Source organism: Canis lupus, chromosome 36, assembly GCF_011100685.1.
Source record: "Canis lupus familiaris isolate Mischka breed German Shepherd chromosome 36, alternate assembly UU_Cfam_GSD_1.0, whole genome shotgun sequence".
NCBI lineage: Eukaryota > Metazoa > Chordata > Mammalia > Carnivora > Canidae > Canis > Canis lupus.
In genome coordinates this window covers 5,010,558-5,034,287 of record NC_049257.1, presented here as the reverse complement: position 1 = coordinate 5,034,287, position 23,730 = coordinate 5,010,558, and the positions used below count along the sequence as shown (strand labels likewise).

The window sequence follows — 23,730 nt, the reverse complement described above, 5'->3', positions numbered from 1 at the left end:
GGATCCGGGATCAAGTCTTGCATCGGGTTCCTCTAGGGGACCCTGCTTCTCCCTCTTCCTGTGTCTCTGCCTCTCTCTCTCTCTCTCTCTCTCTCTCTCTCTCTCTCGTGTGTCTCTCATGAATAAATAAATAAAACCTTTAAAAAATAATAAAATAAAAACAAACAAAAACTTCCATTCAATTACTGATCCAGAAAGGTGAGCTTAAAATATGGTTAAGAAGAGAAGGAAGAAAGGAGAGGACATTGTGGCACTTATGAGCCAAGTACTATGCAACATATTTGTTTGGTTTGGTTTATTTTTAAGTTTTTAATTCCAGTTAACAGAATATATTATATTAGTTTCAGGTGTACAACACAGTGATTCAGCACTTCCATACATCACTTGGTGCTCATCACAAGTAGTGCTAAGCATTTTACATGGGTTCTCACCTTCAGTCTTGGCACAAAGCCTATGAAACAGGATTACTAACCCATTTTATGGGTTAAAAAGACAGAGGTCAAGTAAACTGCCCAGAGTCACACGCTAAACCAGAGTTCATCTGGCTTCAAAGATCATGCTTTTATTCACTAAAACCTATATATTTGTATTTTTAAAAGAGGAGAAGAAAAAAAAAAGTACTGTGTATTTTTAGTGTGCTACTATAGTTCCAAACTGCTTACTGTCCAAAGTGCCTTATTATTCACAAGTGAATTTTAATACATAGAACAATATTCCCAACCGCTAAGGGATTAAATACAAGAATGTGCTGGGAACTATCTATGATAGCTACCATTCATCACACAAAGCTACTTTATATATACCATGCTATTTTTCATTAAGACACACAAAATTTCTTTGAGTTTAATTTTTCCCAGACATAGAAGTACTTGGAAGACTATCAAGGGAAAAAAAACTTAAATATCAAATTAAGTTAACAAAGTCAGCTACAATAGGAACTTTTATTTACATGTCTGAGTTTCCAAGATAATGTACATATAAAATTATGACCCTGAGAGTGTACTTAGATTTATAGCTGTACTTCAAATTAGCATAAGCATTTATCAGAAAAATATTCTGTTAAAATTTATCCAACAGAGGTAAAATGCATATTGCTAAATTAATGTGCTCAAAATAAATCTTCATAGAATATGTTTTACACTTACAACTCAGATACTGTCATTCTGAATAAAATTCAACCACCAAAAATGTTTAATGCTCAAGTCACTTTACCAAAACATGGTTTATAATCTTAAGATATACTGAAAACTTATAACCATTTAACCAGGCCAACTATTCAGAATAACACAATGTTTCCAACCACAACTGGAATAAAATTAAATTTGTACCCCTTTGCTATACTAATAAAATTAATTTCCAAATGAACTTGAAGGCATTACATATATATATATACACACACATATATGAAATACATATCGCATGAGTATGTTATATATTACATATATACAAATGTATATGTAGATTACATACTAATTATACATATATGACAGATGCATAGTATGTGTAATACATGTGTGTATTACGTGTATTAATGTAGTATGTGATACCTATATGTATTAGATATATTATTACGTATGTGTCTACATATATTATATATACACTTATATAAATATGAATTGCTAAATTAAAATGCCTGTTCCCAAATCACAGAAGAAAAGCATAGTCCACAACCTATTCTTGCCCAAAATATTTAACCTGAATTTAAACCAGGCCTTGAGATCTAACCTCTAATTTCTAGGAAATACAGTGCACAAAGGACAAGGTAAACAATTTTACCTTGTAAAGGTAACAACTTTAGGAAACAAGGAAACTATAGATATGGAATATCCTACAAGGTCTCTTCTACAAGTCAGAAGGTAGGAGGAAGGAGTGGTGAGATAGCATTTTTCTACATTTAAAAAGACTAAAGAGACAAAATCAGCAAAAATTCAGTGCTAATATGTAAACCTTGACTGAATCCCAGATCCAAGAAAACAAAAATGGTGACAATTGCCATCTGGGGGACAATTAGATGACATTAAGAAATCACTGTTAATTTTGTGAAAAGTGACAATGAGGTGGTGGGGTTTAAGTCCTTAGTTAGAAATGCATACTAAAGTTTGTCAGGATGGGGATCCCTGGGTGGCGCAGTGGTTTGGCGCCTGCCTTTGGCCCAGGGCGTGATCCTGGAGACCCGGGATTGAATCCCACATCGGGCTCCCGGTGCATGGAGCCTGCTTCTCCCTCTGCCTGTGTCTCTGCCTCTCTCTCTCTCTCTGTGACTATCATAAATAAATTTAAAAAATTAAAAAAAAAATAATAAAGTTTGTCAGGATGTCTGGGCTTTGCTTTAAAATATTTCAGCAAATTAGGGGCACCTGGCTGGCTCAGTCAATGGAGCACTGGGACTCTTGATCTCAGGGTTGTAGGTTCAAGCCCCACATTGGGTGTAGAGAATACTTAAAAGTCTTTTTAAATCTTTAAAAAAAAGAAAATATGTCAGCAAATTAAACAACAACCCAACACTGTTCCCGGGCAAAGATGCTTTGCAAAAAAAAAGTTTCCACAATTCAATTTATTTGGAAAATGCTTAAAACTTTGTTTCCCTCCAAGGGAATTCACAATGAAGATTAGAAATAATGGTACTCAGAAGTCCTACAGTTAAAAAAAAAAAACTACCTACTGTGCTTTGGTAAGCCCAGATCTTACCACTTATTTGAACACAGAGCTTTTTTCACTGCATAACATCTACTAATTTCATGAGAATCAGTTTCCATGGAACCCCCTTTGGGAACTGCTGCTTTACCTAGCTAAATCACTCTCAAGTAAGGCTCTCTTAAGTCCCACATATGCTCCAAGAACTCTGAATAATAAAAAATTCACAACTGCATCTATTTGCAACTTAGAAGCCTGTCACTTTTTCTGTCTTTGCATCTATCATAAGTATATGTTGACTCTAACATGTTTTAATTTCTAAATCAAATCTTTGTATAAAACAAAATTGCCACTGCAAAAGTTCCCTCCGTGGAGTTAAATTTTGCTATTCAAATCTACTTCCTTTGAAATCCGCAATGAAATAAATCTCAAATTCATAAGTTGTCAAACCACGACACATTTACACTTTCAAAACTTCCCCGAGATAGTTCAAAGGCTCCTCAAACGCTCTCCAATGACTTCTCAAAGTTAAGTTACTGGCTTCATGGTAACAAAACACAAAACAAAACCTGAAATCAAAACTCTCTGACAGTCTTTCAAGGTAGTACTTAAGGACTTCTAACAATTTACCTCCAAGTCCTTTGGAGAACTCATCTTTATGCACCAGAAGTGGTCCTGTTCTTACAAATGGGTCTTTTGGGTACTTGAACAATTGGATTCCAAGACAGACTGACCATATCACAAATTCTATCTACTCCATGGCTAAAAGTATAAAAGCAAGCTTTCAACTAATATCTGCAGTTCATTTGAGTGAAAAATGTGTCCTATTCCATTTAAAAGCCTCAGTACTTAAAAACTTTGGGAATACACTTAAAAGACATAAATGGCTAACAAAGAAATCTGAGCTAGAAGTCACTGCTATAAGGAAACAATAAAATTTGATGTCTCCCTTGCATCTAGGAGGCAATTTACAACATTCAAAACCCTTTCATAGACATTCTGTCATTTGACCCTCAAAACCCTAGAGAGATGTCTGTTTTCCATCATGATAGCATATATCTAACATGACTCAACTTGAAAGCCAACAACTTGTCAACCCTCAATTATCCTTCCCATGGAGAGAATAACGGCATATGTAATTTGATTCAGCTGAGCCATGAAGCGTTCATCACCTCCTGTCTCCCAGTGGGGACACTCAGGCCAGACCCTTACCACAGGAGTTCCCCCATGAAGGGCTTGGAGCTACTTGCCAACAGCTAACTGTCCACGGGCATTTAGAGCTTCATACAACCCAACCACCAGGCCTTGTCTGTACTCCACAGGGGAGGAGACTCTCCTCTCAACTGACTGCACCTGCCTAGGATTGTCTGATGATGTTTCTGCAGCATCAGTCTTCAGAGCTTCCTGTTTGTACCCATGACACTGTACCCACATGGAAGGAGAACAATGTCTAACTGTGGGCAACACATGTGAGGGCAGACAAAAAAACTTTGGAATAAAAATGCCCTGGGTTTGGATCCTGGATCCTCCTGTCTTGGCCATGTGCATTCCTTGGTCTCAGATTCCTTATACGAACCTGCAGCACTCTACCTCCTAAGGTTATTGAGGGCTGGAGGAGAGAGAACCTCCTACCGCCCCGCACCCCTACTGGCACAGAGCTGAATTTAACAGCTGTGGGTTCTCTGCCTGACTCCTTTTTCTTCCAGGAAAGGGAAACAAGCAATTTAAAAAACTAAGGCAAGACAGGACCCCAACCATCAAGAAGCCCAGGCATCAAGCCCAGGGTGCCTGGCTGGCTCATTTGGTAGAGTATGCAATGCAACTCTTGATCTCAGGGTAGTGAGTTCAAGCTCCATGCTGGGCATGGAGCCTACTTAAAAGCCTATAACCCGGAGGCAAAGTAAGCAGGCCAACAACTTAATAATAAAAGGCAATAAGGAAAAAAAAATTATAATTGTACAAGTAATGTGCTGGGGGATTAAACAGAAAGAATCATGTAAATGCAGAAGGGGAAGATGAAAAAAATGTTAATGACAAAGCAAAATTTGAGCTAGGCCTTGAAGGACAATGAAAATGTAGTGGGGGGGGGTCACCTGCGTGGCTCAGTCAGTTAAGCCTCTGCCTTCCACTTGGGTCATGATCTTGGGATTCTGGGATAGAGCCCTTCCCCTCCCTGCTCAGAGGGGAGTCTGCTCCTCCCTCTGCCTCTCCCCTCCCCCCACCCTCCCCCACTCATGTGTGTGCGCTCTCAACTAAATAAATAAAATCTTGAAAAAGGGGCAGCCCCGGTGGCCCAGCAGTTTAGCGCCGCCTTCAGGCCAGGGTCTGATCCTGGAGACCCAGGATCGAGTCCCACATCAGGCTTCCTGCATGGAGCCTGCTTCTCCCTCTGCCTGTGTCTCTGCCTCTCTCTCTCTCTCTCTCTGTCTGTCATGAATGGATAAATAAAATCTTAAAAAAGAAAAGAAAATGTAGTGGGGGATGGGGAAAACAGCCTCCCCTGAGGCAAACTGATACAAAGTATGGGACAGTTATGGAACAGGGATGAGCTGAGTGGCATTTGCAAAGACATGCGTCTGGAAAAGAAAGTCATGAACCAGACCATGGAGAATCTTGAAGGCTATGAATACAAGGAGAACAGCCATGGCTCTTACCTGTCCCCAAATCAGTTGTGCTTTCAGCTACAAGTAACAAAAACTACATAACTACCAAGTGACAGGAAAATATGGTCTCAACTTTTTGGTCATGGAGCCCTAAAAGTAAAAAAATTAAACACGTATCCCCAATATGTTACAAATTGCATATAATTTATATATAATTAAAACACTAGAGTTATGAATTACATGTGTATACTAATGTATGTACATTATAAAACATCCATTAAAAGCTTTTCAATGGATGAGAATGATTCAAACATTATTCTTACCTTTATTTTTATTAATACAAATCCATACACAATTTTTGTGCCAATTTACTAATCTGAGTTAAAAGTCATTTCCTCAGGGCACCTGGGTGACTCAGTCAGTTAAGCTTCCAACCCTTGGTTTCAGCTCAGGTCATGATCTCAGGGTCCTGAGATGGAGCCCCAGGATATGCTTTGTGGGGGAGTCTGCTGGAGATTCTCTCCCTCCCCCGCTCTGCCCCTCCCCTCAGCTCATGCTGTCTCTCTAAAATCTTTTTAAAATATCTAAAAAAATAAAAGTCATTTCCTCATCTCTATAATAAGACACTTTCTTATCCTATAAACTTATATCATTATCCTTAAACTTTCTTTGCAAGAGAGCCACTTGCCCATTTTGTGGGAGTCTGTTTACTCAAAAATAGATAACATAATTCATAAATCCTTCTACACAGAGTTCACCAAAGGCAAGAATAAGAATGAGAGTACCACTGGCACTTCCACCAGGTTATAAAATCATCTCTCATATAGCCTAAGTAACAGGAGACTTTTCAGATATACCAACCAGTATTAACCATCTATTAAATAATAGGAAAGCAAAAAATAAATAAATAAAAATAAAGCTTTTTTTTTTTTCCTAGATAAGGTTCTAATATTTCCTTCCTTTTCAGACTAGATGGTTTAGTGCACTCCATTTGGAGATAACTGCCTCAAACAATAATAAAAAAAATTTGTCACACAAGTTCTGAGTCACAGTGGTTTCAGGGTTAGTTAATTGAGCAGCTGGAAAATGCCACCATGTTCATAGGCACATCCATCTTTGTACTCTGTGATCCTCTGAGTATTAACCTGTTCTATTTTGCTGACAACTTTCAGTTCCCAGTACAGCGGTACTCCATAGGTATCACATAAATATTCATTAACCAGTCACTAGCAAGAGGTATGGTATTACTAAAGTTGACTGAACTTGATCAAGATTCATCCCCTAGGGCAGAGGACACACCCAACTTACCTTGAATGCCCGGCCAATAGAGAACCAATCAAAAGCAAGATCATGATACCAAGTCATGTGGAAATTATTACAGCACTGGCCCTCCTACAGAATCATGTAACCAACAGAGTGTGAGTAAGCCTAGATCCCAGCAGAAAAACCAGCCAGCTGAGCCCAGCTCCAATTTCTGAATTGCAATCAACTAAACACAGTAGTTGGTTTAAAACACAAGAAGCAAAGGAGACCAGGATAGGGAATGCTGTGGTTTGGGCAACCAAACCATCCCTGGTATAACACTCCATGTACACAGGACAACAGTGAAGAAAAAACTATACTGTTTCATTTCCATGGTTGTTGGGTTTTTTGTTGTTGTTGTTTTATTTAAACACCTAGTTCAGGGTAAGCAAGCACTCAATAAACATAAATAATTGAGGTTACTGACCCCAAGTAATTTAGAATAAAGCATGGGGCAAAGAGAGGGGAGTATAACGGGATACGTGAAAATAATGACCAATTTTCGACTTTTCTGCAGTAATTCAATACCCATTATACAAGTGCCTGTATATGCAGCAATTCAAATCCCCAAAGAATGTGGAAAAGTCTCAAGAGTGTGGGGTATACATCACAGGAGCATTAAAAATGTTCTTACCCTCTGGTACATTGGTATGTTGTTATGACCAGCAATACCACTTTTGGAAACATATCCTGCATGAAACAGCTAGCTCTTTTTGTTTAGACAGCTTCCTCCCTCTTCCATTAACAATAACCCCCTTCTTTGTGGGACACTTTGTCTCCCCACAGTCCCATCTTGTGGGTCTAATGGAGACTGCCAACCTTAACTCTCCTTTGGCTGGCATTAGGCCAATCTGGGTTCTCTCCAGGATTTTCCCAAATTGGAACTAAGAGCAAAGAATCAGTTTCTTGATGATGTGAGGTTTTGAAGCTACCAGCAGCCAGGTGCCCCTGTGTGGGGCAGTGTGCTGGGCCCTCATTCAAAGGGTTCTCATAGCCTAAGAGATCTTTCTTCTCAACACACCTAAATGTCCAAATAGACTGGTTAAATAAATTATGGTAATGTATGTAATGGATTTACCAAAGAGTCACTAAAACAGTACCAAAGAAGAATATACTGATATGACAAGAGGGGAAAAAAGCACATTATATAAGTATATACTATATTCTAAACTGTGCAAATATATGTCAAACCTTTCTCACATTTCTTCAAAAGCACATGTATAAAGGATCCTGTTTTTGCACGAGTATATATGCATGAAAAAAAGCATAACCAGGTGTTAGAGACAGCCCCACCCACGACCCGGACTCACAGAGGTAATAAGCCACTGTCATGATAGGCAAGTAACCCTAGGTGTGCTGGGTGGAGCAGGGAAGGTGGTGAGTCACTGTGGCTCTGGGCTATCTGACTGAACGTACTAGGTTCACATCTACATACAACTGTGGCTGGAAGAGTTTTACTAACAAATTCCTTCATGGTAGTAGCAAAAACCTGTGCTAAAATCCAGGGACTGTGCCATCCCTCTGCATTAATTTTCTTGTCCTTGACATTCTTGTCCATGGGACTCTTCCTCCCAGAATATTCTTCTTGATCATACATACCTGCAAGAACCCTTAAAGACAATATCTACTGTAGAGGGGCAAGTGCCATCAATACCACAGCCAAACAAACCAGAAGTCCTTTCACTCACTCTCCACAAGATAATTTTTCCCGAGAGCCTTCTTTATCAAAAGTCTTCCTCTATTATTTCAAATCCAGACTCCCGGGCAGCCCGGGTGGCTCAGCGGTTTAGCACCACCTCCAGCCAAGGGCGTGATCCTGGAGACCCAGGATCGAGTCCCACCCATGTCAGGCTCCCTGCATGGAGCCTGCTTCTCTCTCTGCCTCTCTCTCTCTCTCTCTGATGAATAAATAAATTAAAAATCTTTAAAAAAATAAAATAAAATAAAATCCAGTCTCCCGATAATAAAAAACCAGAAGCTCTTCTTCTGTTTTGCTGCTCTTGTTCCCTTCTGGTATGTTGATAGTCTCCCAACTTCACAAGCAAATACTGCTTCATCATGCTCTCTCCACTCACACGCGTGTGAGTGAGCCTTTACAGTCAATCGGTACTTATGGGTACATACTCTCTTTTGAGGTTTAAACCCGACTGCTTAATATTCTAAAGAGACAGTCTTCTGAGAATAAGTTTAAAAAGCTAAAGATGGACAGGCTGCTCAGACATAAAAGAGCCTATAGCTTAGCACATAATTTTATTTTAGAACCTTTTAAAGAAAATCCATACCAGCTTCCAGATGAGTGTCAAGTTGCGCTCAGTGCTCTTAAATAGGCAAGCAGGACACAGTACAAACATTTAGAGTCACAGTGAAAATGGGTCACCTGCAGCCTACTACTTACGTCTTTACCGTTAAACCAACAGCATGAGGGAAGAATTTATGTAGCACAGAAAGTGCTGCGGAATTAGACTTCTCCAAACATCAGCAGAAAGAGCCCAAGAATGATGACACCAAAAAAGGGACGTTTGTCCAAGCTTTGTAATTCCGCTAAGAGGTACCACGATGAAAGGCAAATGATATCTTCATTTCTTATTTTTAAAAAAGACATATGGATCTGAGAAGTGATTTCCTTAAGAATGCTGTCTGGGTTACTAGTCTGGATTATAAATCACACTAGACCCTGAAGCCTACTTAATAAAAAAGAAGTTGAAAATAAACAAATGATTAGTTTGAGGTATGTGAATTTCTGAAGCTCTCTCGGGAAGAAAATTTTATTACCATTGTTACTGATCTGTTTTTAATCTCTGACATCAAAGCATAGATGTTAACCCTGGGGTTCTGAAACCAGAAGAACCCATAAATGAAATACTATAAGAAACTGCCACATATTAGCATTAGTCTGTTTGTCAAGTCTTAGCCAATCCTCAGGTGACTCCATAAATAAAGGGAGAGGGGATAAGGAGAATGAGCAGATCCAGGTACAAGTCCAACTCCACCACTTATAGATGAAACCCAGCAAACTGATCTAAATGGCTCAGCCTCAGTTTACTAACCTGAGAATTAAGGGTTAAAATACATAGGTAAAGCCCTTTGTAAACCCCAAAGCACTGTGCTAATAGTAGGCATTCTGCAACCTGTGCTTAAGCACATTTCTCCAAGTCTTAGAGAAGTTTAGTGTTGAAAGATAATCCCATTTTAGAGATGATGATGATGAAAAAAACAGAAAGGTGTTAGAGCCTTGTATACAAAACACTTTGTAAACTGGTTGGGGGGAGGTTCTAATTTTCCACCACTGAAATACACATTTAAAAGACAGTCAGGGATCCCTGGGTGGCTCAGCAGTTTAGAGCCTGCCTTCGGCCCAGGGCCTGATCCTGGAGTCCCAGGATCGAGTCCCACATCAGGCTCCCTGCATAGAGCCTGCTTCTCCCTCTGCCTGTGTCTCTGCCTCTCTCTCTCTCTGTGTCTCTCATGAATAAGGAAATAAAATATTTAAAAAATAAAATAAAATAAAAGACAAAGTTATCCTAGAGACTAAAATCCCTCTCCACCAACACACACACACACATCCTCTGCTTCATTTTGAATTTGTAAATTTTACTCCTGTAACTAAACTAAACTTTTCATCAGAAAAATTAAAATAAAGCCACTTCTCTGACCGTGAGGTTCACAGCCTACCCTCAATCCAACCTAGGCAAAACCTTCAGGATCCGGTTGGAAATGTCTAAAGGAAACATTGACATAACATTAACCTCCAGCTGTGCTGGCAGGCGTCATTATAACGTGGATTATAGTTATATCAGCCCAGGGATACTGGTTTGATAAAGAATTAATCAGCAACTCTGAGGGGGAATGTTGCCTAAAAACGGACAATTTAATCAAGACAATTTCATTGTCTTCAAAATTGTGCCCTCAATCATCCAGCATCAAAAACCCAGTATGGCACCAAATAAATGGTGTGTGGTGAAAAAGACAAAATGTTCTTTTTTCTACAGGCTCTTATGGGAAGCAGAAAAGGGCTGACTATGAATCAGTTATGCTTTAGTTCCACGATGGACATAAATTATGATAATTTGGACATTCTGGTGGTTAAACCAAGAAAGCAGAAAAACACTGCTTCCAAGTCCCAGCAAAAGTTAAAAGTTTGTGGCATCACAGCTAGAGAGACAGGGTCATGAAAAAGTAGCCTTACATTTATTTCTGGACTTTCCTGCCTCCACTAAAATGGATGACACGATTTCCCATCCCTTATTGTCAGATCACAACAGTCCGGAAGCCTGGACCAAGTTCACTTGGCAGGTAAGAGGAGCAGCGCCAGGAGGAAGTCCTGAAGGATGTCAGATACCGCATTTCCTTTACTCCTGCACACTTTTCATCTCAATTCCACCAGGATCCGTGCACCGGGAGTCCTGACACCCGCCCTGCGCCGTGGCTGACAAACCGCAGAAACCGGCATCCTCTCGGGAAGGTCCCCCGTGAACCTCTAAGTACATTAGAGGAGCGAGCGGAACACCCAGGCGGGCTCCGCATCCACCGTCTCTCCGTCGCTCATACACTCCCCGGTTTCAGCATCCAAGAAGCAGCTGTTAAAATCCAGCACTCTTCGCGGTAGCAGATCTGAACCGCCTCGGAGGGCCGGAGAGCTCCCCCCCGCCCCCAGGAGTGCCAGCCTGGCGGGAATAACCGTGACGGGGGGGGGGGGGGGGGGGCTGGAGAGATGCAGACTCCCCTCATTTCCACTACAGAGGAATGCCAACTCTCAAAAAAGAAAAGAAAAAAAATCCCACCAACTCTGAGCCCAGCTCCCGGGTTGCTCCTGCGCTCTCAGCCCCTCCGCCTCCTCACTCGAGCGCACTCGCAGCCCCAGGCCCGAGGTCGAGGTCGAGGTCGAGGCCCGCGGCTGGGTCCGACCCGCCCCGACCTGGGGACCCGCCGACGGCGCTGCTCTGGGGTCAAGTTCAGGAGGAGGGCGGCGCCCTCGCTCCCCGGCTGAGCCCCGCGGGACCGCGCTTCCGACGCGCCCCGAGGCCCCGCGGCGCCCACCCGGGCCGCCCCCGCCGCCGCCCCCGCCGCGCGCCCTCCCGCCGCCGCGCCGAGCCGAGGAAGTTCGCGGCGGCTGCGACCCGGAGCCACACAATGCCTGGGGCTTCCTCCGCGGCCGGGCGTCCGGAAGGCGGCCGCGCCCGGCGGGCCCCAGCCGCGCGCCCCGCGCCCCCGCCCCAAGCCTCCCCGGACGCGCGAGCGGCCCCCGAGCGCCCCGAGGGCCCCTGCGCCCTGTGCGGGGACCCGGGAGCCGCGGCCCCCCGGCGAGCCTCGCCCCTCCCGCGCCCCTCCCCGACATCGCGGAGCCCCGGAAGCCCCGGCGCCCCCACCCCGCGGGCCACGCGCCCCCGCCCGCCTCCCGGGGCCCCTCCACCCGCGGGGCCGAGCCCGGGCGCCCGACGTGCCCAAGCCCGTCCCCGACGGCTCCCGGGAGCGCCGGCGCGGAGGAGGGCGGCCGGGCGGGCTCCAGAAACTTTCGCACTTGCCTCGCCGCCGGCCGCGTCGCCCCCTCCTCCCGCGCGGACCCCTCGCCCCGGGGCGCGGCTGCAGCGGGCCCCGCCCGGACCCAGCGAAGCCGGCGGCGGCGCCAGGGCGGCGGGAGTTACCTGCCGGGAAAGTTTCCAGCCCCGCGGCGCGGCTCCCGCCAGCGCCCGGCCTCGGTGCGCCGCCGCCTCTCGGCTCCCGGCGCCCCGCCCCGCCCGCCCGCCCCCGGGCCCGCCCGCCCCCGGGCCCGCCCCCGGGCCTCATTGGCAGCGCCAGGCCCCGCCCCGCGCGTGTTCCCGAGGCACCTTCCCCGCGCGCCCGCCCCGCCCCCGGGGCCCGACCTGCCGAGCGGTCCGGCGGCCCCGCGGCCCCGCGGCCTCGCAGCCCCGCAGCCCCGCAGCCCCCCGCGCTCCGCAGACGGCCGGGGAGGGCGGGCGGGAGCGAGCCGCGGAGCGCAGTCTGTGCGGCCCCCCGGCTTCCCTCCGCCCGCCCCACGCGCCCGCGCGGCCGCCCACTCTCGGGGGCTCGGGCGAGCTCAGGGAGCCGCGCGGCGCAGGAGGCATCTCCCCGCGCCTCTCCGGTGCCCGGGCGGGGCGGGGCGGGGCGGGGGGGGCGCGCCCCCTGGCGCTGGGGCTGCCCGGCCGTCCGGCTGCTCCGCGGGGCCCGCCGCGCGCTCCTGTCGGCGGGAGGAGGGAGCCCGGGAGGGGGAGAAACAAAGATGTTATTATTGCTTCGGTCGGGAGCAGTAAACTAAATGCCCAAGTTCCCAAAATGTCTTATTTCCCAGCAGAGCAAAAGCCAGGACGGGGCTCACCGGCACCCCGCAGGCTCCCAGGCGGTGCATTCAAGCCCGGGGCGGGGGGGGGGGGGGGTCGGCCCCCTCCACACCGGAGGCTGCGGGACCAGCCTCGGTCACCCAGAGAGCAGGCAGGACTGACTGCTGCTGCCGTGTGTGGCCTTCGGAAACTGTACGGGTCACCCCGGTGGTGTGTCTGGAGCTGGGAATACAGAAGTTGCTATAAATGGATTTATTGGCAACCCCTAACCTTGCTATAGCAAGCCCGCCTTTAACTGTGTTTTAAACAAGTTCCCCATAAAAATTTCAACCTCATGCAGAGCTTCCCAATATAAAGATACCCCCGGAGGGGAGTGTCTCTAGTTAGAGCTCTTTACGAAAAGGGACAGAACGCAAAATGCCACACATCCTTTCTACTAAAGGAAAGACAACTGAAATTCGCTGGATTTTCACCCATAGTTTCAAAGGCCTGATTATTATTGTGCTGATATTTGAGCAGTAAACATAGCAGCCGCCTTGAAGTCTTCCTCAAACTAGAATAGGAATATTCATAAAATATAAACTTATTAAACTGAAAAGTATTGACCTATTTCTTCACTCTGAAACGTCTCATTGCTGAAAAATATGGTGGTATGTTTTAATTTTTCTTGAAATGAAATGCATAAGTTACCAATCTTTCAACAACAGATGAAAAGGCAGACAGCAACCTTAAAAATAAAAGAATGACACAAACAAAAAAAATTCCACAATAGTCTAATCTGAAATATTAAGATACAAATAATCCCAGGGAAACACTGGTACAATTCCCTGCCTCAGACTCCTTGATAATAGGCAAAATGTATAGTGGATGAAATTTATAATTTATATCACCTTCTTTGGTCTTTGGCTCCTTTAAGCTATATGTCCAAGTTTTTTATGAAATTGCTTAAACTGGGCTTTGAAGACAAAAATTCATTTTCCCCCTTCTATCCTCAAAGCTCCCAAAGTAGGGCAGCCTGGCTAGCTCAGAGGTTTAGCGCTGCCTTCAGCCCAGGGCGTGATCCTGGAGACCCAGGATCGAGTCCTGCGTCAGGCTCCCTGCATGGAGCCTGCTTCTCCCTCTGCCCCTGTCTCTGCCTCTCCCCCGCCCACCCCGTGTCTCTCATGAATAAGTAAATAAAATCTTTATTAAAAAAAAAAACTCCCAGAGTAGTAAATAGAAAATCACATAAAGCAAATATGTTAATTATCAACATTATCTTTAAATTATTTTTGGTTGAGGGGATCCCTGGGTGGCGCAGCGGTTTGGCCCTGCCTTTGGCCCGGGGCGCGATCCTAGAGACCCGGGATCGAGTCCCACGTCGCTCCCGGTGCGTGGAGCCTGCTTCACTCTCTGCCTCTCTCTCTCTCTCTCTGTGACTACCATAAATTTTTTAAAAAATTATTTTTGGTTGAAACATTTTTGTCATTATAGTTCCAGAAGTCACAGTCACTAAAGAAATAACTTCATCACTGCCTAGTTAGGAGTATTTAACATTCTAAACAGGCATACAGCGAGCAATGTGAAATTTGTACACAGAAGGGCCCTGTCTCCCCCTTCTTCCTGTAGTGTTTATATAATCCAAACTACATATGTTATTATGCACAGTCTGATCTCCAGCTTTAAACAGCTAACATTACATACAGTATGTCATACTAAGGACACCAAAGCTGTCTTAAGCTGTGAGTGAAAATGGTGCATTTTATAGAAGACAAGGCCCAAAACACAGAGTAATCAGAATTCATGGGTGAGGGGGAAAGGGGAGGAGATCCATTAAGATTAAGTCTGTAAGAGAAAAATTTGAATATTTTCCAAGAATCTAAAAATAAAAAGTATTAGCTGAGCACAATTTCAAATAACAAATTTCAATGCTTTTTAAATATCTGCTTTTCCCTTTGAAAAAAACATATCTTTAAATAGTTGTTAGGTGATTGTTTTCATTCAGGGGGAGAGGTGAGCAAGAATCACTTCTTGCTTTTCTTATGGCATTTCTGATCAACCCATTGAATTTTTTAAAAACTCGGTACATTTCTGTTGATTCCAGCTGAAAAAAAAATAATTGAAAGACAAATATAAATCACATTCGTGTTATATGTTGAACACATTCGGCAAACATACCTGCAATACATTGGATTTCATTTTAAGATTTTCTGTTGGTTTGCCAGCAATGGTAGCTTTTCTCAGCAGAATGAAAGAAAACAGCAAATAATAAACTGGTTATTTTACTGTATAATTTACTGCCCAGGGCAATAGGCTGAGGAAGGAGTGAGAAAAGAATGTGTCTCATGAGTGTTAGTATGCTTTTTTCCCTTTGCTCAGATTCTTAAGTACTTCTATTTTAAATCGAGCCTAAGTTAGGATCAAAGCCAGTGTTTATTATGGTATGTGTAGTATAGAATACATAGTGAGAAGTGAAATGTTTAAAACAGTGTAGGAATTAAATACAAAAACTGAGAGGGAACTGAAGAAAAATTAAGGCAAGGTAGGAAACCCAGACTCAGTTTGTGATTCAGCCCACAAACACTTTTCGCCTATTTTGGAGCATCTTTTAAAGTTTACATAATTCATTCTCCTTTGGTCCATTCATTCTTCCTTTCCTTTTTAACATTTTAGGGAAGAAAGGCATCTTTAGAGACATGGGGAATACTAAAATAAATTAGGTGGTAGTTAGAAATCCATTGGGAAAAGCAATGAAATTGCATACCCTACAACAGTCCTTGGGTATGTTACAATTCATGGTCATGTACACATGTGTGTCAGCATCATGGGCAGGGGGCGGCTAACGGCAGACATTCATCCTGGGATATGGAAAGTCTTATTTGTATACAGTTAGCCACACAGTCAAATTAAGAGTCATCTAATGGGACATATAAACCCCTCTGCAGGTCTAGCACATGGCCCCCCACTACACCAGAAACTCATCCAATAGGGCTAGCATTATTTAAACCAATAAGGAATCCCTGAGGGAAGAAAATAGGGAAATAGATTCAAGGGTTCACATTTCCTTATAAGAATATAGGAGTAACTAAAATCCCAGGAGAATTTTGTTTAAGACGGCATGCCATCCGATTAACATTTTAAACATAGATTTAGTTCAATCTTCTGACGGTGAAATGGTCTATAGGGAAAAATAGAAATTTCCTATGTTTAGGAAGGGTGAGGTAATGCAATCAGGTAGTAATCTCTCCAATAAATGTTGTTGAGTCTGGTTAAGATGGCTTAAAAAGAAATGTGCTATTAACTTTGAGTATAACAAATGCATTTTAATATTCTCCACCTTGGGAGTGGTGCTTTCCCTCTTCTCAGCAAGCTGTATGAAAGGCACGGACACTTGAGTCATAAAATCTAGATCCCAGTTCTGACTGTGGCACTTACTGTTTGTGATTCCTGGCAATTTGTTTAGTCTTTTCAAGTCTCTGGCCTCTATCTATGAAACAAGGAGGAGAGCACAGAATCACTCACTGCTTCACGGGTTTGTTCGGAAGATTAAACGAAATACAGTTAGCAGCACCGCATAAATTAGAAAGTGCTCTACAAAAGCAAACTTTCATTTAGTTGACAGTAAGCTATGCTTTTCCCTCCCCATTACCTGGGGCCTCTTTAGTTGGAATAATGACCTAAAGTCTTGATCAGAGGAGTCCAGAATGCCTACATTTGACAAATGTGAAAGCAAACTTGCCTTAAAGATGATTTAGTAGTAGATAATAACTCCAATTAAGCTCTCAGAGACTCATCTGGGGGTAAATTGTCAGTTCTTCTCTCAAACAGAAGCAGTCAGGAGCCATTTACAGAGTTACATTTTTCTCCTGGGTTAAAGAGGAAAAATTGCAGTATATATACAATATAAGTGTACCTCACGTTATGCAAATGAACATATGGCAATACTTAATTACACAATGTATTGATTTAAAGGAACCGTTTCCTTTAAAAGATTCTTGCTCGGATTCTTTGCAAGTGTCGCTACAATCTTATTTACATTATTAATCACTAACCATCCTTTCAATTCTGTGAAATAGTACTGATCAACACTAGTGAGATTATGGGCTTGAACCCATATAAATATTTTCTGTAAGACCAAGCACTAGTCAAACCTCCTTTGCAGTTGCATATTTATTTGAGGAAGTATAAATCAGGAAATAGCATCTAGCAAAAGATTTGCTTTAAGCCAGAGGGTGGGAGTGGGGAGCATAAATATGGAGAGCCTAGCCAAAATGGAAATGTTGGTTTTGTTTAAAAATCAGTTAGGCCTTGTCCCTTTGATGATCAGACAATGTAATCCAGAAACAGATGAGGAATATTGATGATGATAATGATCAATTTCCTAGAACTGAGAGGTTTCTTCCCCAAGAGGGGATGCAAAATAGACAGATGTACCTTCCAAGACACAGTGTACATAAAACAGGATTCCTGTATTTAGGAAACTATTTTTTAAACTAGTCTTGGGATTTTAATATAATAATTAGAAGCTCTATCTAAAACAGTCTATTAAGGATCTGAACATTTTAAATTTGGGGCAGAAATGTTTAAATATAAACTTTTGCTCTACCTTCTGTGTGTGCCATGTCTAAATGTTTCAGTAGCTTTTAGTCATGTCTGCCTAAGAGAAAAATAGGGCACAATGTAATTATCACAAGAAATTAAACCACTGGGCTTCATTAGAGAAGTCACCTCTTACCTAGAGCATTTGCTCTAAAAACCAGCTACTTAGTAAAGATTGATTTGACTACCTAGTGAGCTGTAGCTAAAGCCCTGCTACCTTTCAGTGGATTCAAAGCTCTTCCTAAGCCTCTTTTTGCTTTTACAGCTTCTCTATTGCCTCTCTTCAAGGTTTTCAGTGCCTTTGAAAAGACCTCCTGAAGGGAAAGAGATTACTGATACAATTACAATAGAAACAGGTTAAAACAAGACATCAGGAACCCAAAATAAGACAGCAGTCACTGGGGTTAAAATTAGATGGTGTCCTCATCCGTCTTCATCTTCTTTCTAATTCTTCATGCCCTCATCCTACCCCTAAGAGCCAGTCAGAATGTTAGAGGCCTAAAGCTTCTTGACAAAGAATTGGTACCTGCAAAGGGGGGAGAAAAATGTCCTAATATTTATCTGGGAAGCTATATTTAACTTACCATTCAAAATCAGGTGGCATGTGGAGAAAACTGAATCACTCATCCATTGCCGATGGAAATATAAAATAAAATGGCACTCTTGAAAACTGTTGGGCAATTTCTTTAGAAAAAGCTAAACATGCAACCACCATATGACCCAACAATCGCACTCTGATTTATTCCAGATAAATGAAGACTTGTGTTTACATCAAAATCTATACTCAAGTGTTCATAGCAGCTTTCTTTGTAAGAGCCAAAAATGGAAATAACCCAGAGGTTCCTTCCACAGACGGACGGTCAGACAAACTGTCTGTAGACCATGGAACATCCATGGACTACTAGTCAGCAATAAAAACAGAATGAACACTGATGCCCACAACCTGGATGAATTTCCAGGGGATCATACTGAATGAGAGAAGCCAATTCTAAAAGGTTACATAATGAAAGGTCCATTTACATAACATTCTTGAAATGACAAAATTATAGAAATGGAGGACAGGTTGGTGGTTGCCAGGAGTCAGGGATTGTGTGAAGGGGAGGGAGCTATCTGTGAAAGGACATCAGAAGAGATCCTTGTAGTGATGGGAATTTTCTGTTTCTGTGACTATGCCAACATCAATATCTCTGTGGCAGTACTTTATAGCTTGCAAGATACTACTGTTTGGGATAAACTAGGTAAAGGGTACAGGAGAGCTTTCTATTATGTCTTATAACTGCCTATGTTATTAACAATGATCTCAAAACAAAAGGCTGAATTTTTAAAAAATCAGATGGTAAAAAATGCTCAAGAAGTTGAAAACCAAAATAACAGCCATTAAATAGCCATTAAAATAGCCATTAAAAAAAAGGATCCTGTGTATCATCACTTAGAACGACGAATGTATCAAAAAACAAAGACTGGCTCCAGATGTTGATTGAAACCTAACTTCCAGAGTCCCCTGACAGAGCAATCTGCACAATCAATAATGCCCATAACCAAATGACAGAGTGGCTTAAAAGCTGACAGCTTTTTCTGCTAGAGTGTGAGCTCCATGAGGACAAGGAATATGTTGCATGCTTGAGTGAATATAAATTCTGCATTTTTCCAAGTCATCTATTACTGTGTGAAGAATCACTCCAAACTCAGTATCTTTATATAATAATGATCCACCATCTGACTGGGCTCAGCCAGGCAGTTCTCACTCAGGATGCACCATGTGTTACAGTCAGAATAAAGCTCAGTGGAGTCTGGCACCCGGACTGGAAAGACCCAGAAGAGCTAGGGCCTCTTAGGCATCTCTGCCTGGCTGTAGGTTTTCTCTGTGTGGTGGCCCTAGCAGAATCAGACCTCTTTCATGGCAGCTGAAGGCTTACAGAGTAAGTTCCCAAGACCAAGAGCAGAAACTGCATGGCCTTTTCCAACCTGGACTCAGAAGTCACCCAACCCTTAATGTTCTCTGTAAGAGTTGTCACGGCATAATGAAAAGGCCTTAGACTTTAGAGACAGGCAGACCTGCATTCACAGCCCAGTTCTGCCCCTTTTAGCTCTGAGCCGTTGGAAAAGTGATTTAACTTCATTGCAACCCAAGGTGGAAATGTTATCTTAATAACTGGCATCAGAATTCCCCTTTAGAAGATCTTTACTGGAAAAACATTTATTAGGTCAGGAAGTGAGACCTTTGGTCCCATGTATGAGTTAAGTAGCAAAATATCACAGACACAGGCCAGACTGCTCTGAGTGTGACAAGGAGAGGAATTGTGTTTGCTTCTAAGGAGAGGATGTCAGAGGAAACTGTAAGATAACAAAAGGTATGAAGCAATGTGTATGAGGGATCCCCCCCCACCCTCCACCCCCCTGCACCAAGAAGCTTCCTGCAATGAATGCACCAAGGAACATCTTTTAAATTGTATTTTAGGGATACCTGGTGGCTCAGCCAGTTAAGCATCTGCCTTCAGCTCAGGTCATGATCCCAGGGTCCTTGGATTGAGCCCTGTGTCAGGCTCCCTGCTCAGTTAGGAGTCTGCTTCTCCCTCCCCCTTTCCCCCTCCCACTCGTGTTCTCTCTCTCCGCTGTTCTTCCTCTGCTCTTACTCTCTCTCAAATAACTTTTTTTAATCTTTAAAAAAATTGTATCTTTTAATATAATCTCTAACCGCAGTGTGGGGCTTGAACTCATGATCTCAAGATCCAGATCCAGCCAGGCATCCCTCAAGAAACATTTTAAGAATGAGAGAGTGTTGATTATTAAGGTTAAAGGTAGGGTGCCTGGGTGGCTCCGTCGGTCAAGCCTCCAACTCTTGATTTTGGCTCAGGTCATGATCTCAGTGTCCTGGGATTGAGCCCTGTGTCAGGCTCCACTCTCAGTGGGGAGTCACGTGTGGATTCTCTCGTGGGAGTCTCTCCCTCTCCCTCTGCTCCTCTTCCCACTGGCGCATGTGCTCTTTCTCTCTCTTAAATTAGTAAATCTTAAAAAATAAAATAAAGTTGTGGTAATGCATTGCTTCTGTGTGTCCCTCTATGCCTTCTGCCCCTCTCTGCAGCCGACTTTGAATTATACTTTTAATGACCATTACTGTAACTGTTTTTGTTGTTGTTATTTTAATTCCAATTAGTTAACATACAGCATAATATTAGTTTCAGGTATACAGTATAGTGATTCACACTTCCACGCAACACCCAGTGCTCATCACAAGTGCCCTCCTTACTCCCCATCACCTATAATCACCTATCCCCCCACCCCCACCTTCTCTCTGGGAACCATCAGTGTGTTCTCTATGGTTAAGAGCCTGTTTCTTGGTGTATGCCTCTCTCTCTTTTCTTCCCCTCTTTGCTCATTTGTTTTGTTTTGATTTTTAAAAGATTTTTATTTATTTATTTGACAGGAAGAGAGAGACTGAGAGCCAGAGAGCACAAGTGCTGAAGGGAGAAGCAGACACCCCACTGAGAAGGGAATTCGATGCTGGGACCCCAGGCTCATGACCTGCTCAGGAAGCAGACACTTAACTGACTGAGCCACCTAGGTGCCCCCATTTGTTTTATTTCTTAAATTCCACATATGAATGAAATCATATGGCATTTGTCTTTCTCTGATTTTTTTCACTTAGCGTATACTCTATAGCTCTATCCATGCAAATGGCAAGATTTCACTCTTTTTTATGGCTGAATAGTAGTAACTACTTTTCAATGTAATGGCGCACAGCAGATAATAGATGGTAACAGGTGTTATGTCTGTGGATAAAAGATTCAAATTTACATGTTTCATAAAAATAATTATTTTTTTGAAATACCAGTTAAGGCCAGAATCAGGAAAAGCTCAGCTTAAAAGGACTTAACCAGGCATGCCTGGGTGGCTCAGTGGTTGAGCGTCTGCCTTTGGCTCAGGGTGTGATCCTGGAGTCCCGGGATCGAGTCTTGCATTGGGCTCCCTGCATGGGGCCTGCTTCTCCCTCTGCCTGTGTCTCTGCCTCTCTCTCAGTGTCTTTTACGAATAAATAAATAAAATCATAAATAAATAAAAAATAAGCAAAAAAAAAAATAGGCATGTGTGTTTTACCCCAATTTTCTTGAAGATTTTTTTAAAGGTTTTATTTATTTATTTAGTCATGAGAGACATACAGAGAGGCAGAGACATAGGCAGAGGGGAAGCAGGCTCCCTGTGGGGAGCCTGATGTGGGATTCAATCCCAGGACCCAGGATCATGACCTGAGCCAAAGGCAGACACTCAACCACTGGGCCACCCAGGTGGCCTGAACTTTTTATTTATTTATTTATTTTAGAAAGAGAGAGGACAAGAGAGGAGCAGAGGGAGAGGGGCAAGCCGACTCCGAACTGAGTGAGGAGCGCAAAGCCTCCTGCCAAGGGGCCCAATTCCATGAGTCTGAGATCTGACCAAAAGCAAGAGTCAGAGGCCTAGCCGACTGAGCTATCCAGGCTACCCTTACCATAAAAACAAAAAACATGAAACACAAAAACCAGGATGGGATCAAGTGTATAAGAAGAACCAAAAGAAAGAGAACAGGATAATAGATGGATTGAAAATGAAAATAAAGTAAAAGGATTGAAAGGAAAATCCATACAAATGGTCCCTGACAGATGGTTTATTTAGGACTTTTCAACCTTACGATGGTAGGAAAGTGAAAACATTCCATAGAGACTGTACTTTATATTTTGATCTTTTCCCAGGTGAGCAATATGTGATGTGATCCTGTCTGATGGCACTGGGCAGTGGTAGTGAGCCACAACTAGCTCCCAGTCCGCCTCAGGATCACAGGGGTAAACAACCAATACAGTTACCACCATTCTGTACCCAGACAACCATTCTGTTTCACGTCCCGTACCATATTCAATACATTACGTGAGCTTTTCCACACTCTTTTTTAAAAAATGGATTTGTGTTTGATGATTTTGCCCAACTGTAGGCTAATGGAAGTGTCCTGAGCATGTTTAAGGTAGGCTACGCTAAGTTATGCTGTTTGGTAGGTTAGTTGTATTAAATGCATTTTTGACTTACGATATTTTCAATTTATAACTGGTTTATTGGGATGTAGCCCCCTGTAAGTCAAGGAATATCGACAAAGACAAATTATTTGTAATAGTCTTGGCTCAAAAAAAAGCTATTAGTTTTTTTTTTTCCCTTGAACATGAATGACACAGAGGCCTAATTATCAGGTTTATTTGAGTCATCAGCAAAATGGAACAGAAAAGAACAGAACAACCTGTAATAAATCTCACCTAAAAAAGGTGGGAACAAATACAAAATAAGAGATGGATACAAGTAAAGAAGCATCTGAAACCCAGTTCTTTAATGGCAATAATTATGTGCTCTTTTTCCCTTTTAATGTGTAAATAGTTTGATTAGTGAAATACAAATGGAATAAAGAAAAATCGTTTTTAACAACAGATATTAACATGATGTAATATTTATATGAGTTTCCTGTGGCTGCTGCAGCAAATCACCACAAACTCAGGGGCTTAAAGCAACAGGGATTTCCTTTCTCACAATTCTGGAGGCCAGAAGAATAAGGGTGTCAGCGGGCAGGCTTCTCTCTTCCATCCAGAGGCTGTGGGGAAAATCCTTCCTTACTTCTTCCAGAGTCTGAGGCTGGAAGCATTTCTTGGCATGGCCACATAACTCCAGTTTCTTTCTTTTCTTTTCTTTTTTAAGATTTTATTTATTCATTTGACACAGAGAGAGACAGAGAGAGCACAAGCAGATGGAGAGGGAGAAGCAGGCTCCCTGCTGATCAGGGAGCCTGACACAGGTCTTGATCCCAGGACCCCGGGATCACGACCTGAGCCAAAGGCAGAAGTTTAACTGCCTGAGCCACCCAGGAGCCCGGTAATTCCAGTTTCTGGCTCCAATTGCACACGGCCTTCTCCTCCTCTGTGTCTGTGCCTTCTCCTCTTCTGTCTGGCTCAACTCTCTCACTGCCTTTCTTTCATAAGGATACTTGTAATTGGATTTTGGGCACCTACCTGGATAATCCCGGATGATCTAATCCCCAAATCCTTAATGCAATTGAATCGACAGACCTTTTTCCCAAATAAGGGGAACATTCATATGTTCGAGGTATTTGGACACACATATTTTTTGGGGACCCACCACTCAACCCACTATAGTATTTATTAAAACAGAAGAATAAGCTAACATAATTGAATAAAGATTCTAAGACTAGATTTCAATCTACAATTTAATTTGCTAATGAGATGTGGACAGTTTTATTTTTATTTTTTCAGTTAAATGCAAGTAACTTATTGTATTTAAATAACGCACAT

At 42.9% G+C, this 23,730-nt stretch overlaps 1 protein-coding gene across 1 annotated transcript in view; it reads right to left on the bottom strand.

The window, feature by feature from the left end:
* The window catches only part of TANC1 (tetratricopeptide repeat, ankyrin repeat and coiled-coil containing 1), a 223,726-nt gene extending 211,461 nt beyond the window's left edge, over nucleotides 1-12,265 (bottom strand). The window contains exon 1 of the mRNA XM_038584592.1: nucleotides 12,182-12,265. The gene's annotated coding sequence lies outside the window, so the exon portion shown is untranslated. The remainder of the gene's footprint in view (nucleotides 1-12,181) is intronic.
* Nucleotides 12,266-23,730: the final 11,465 nt, after the last annotated feature.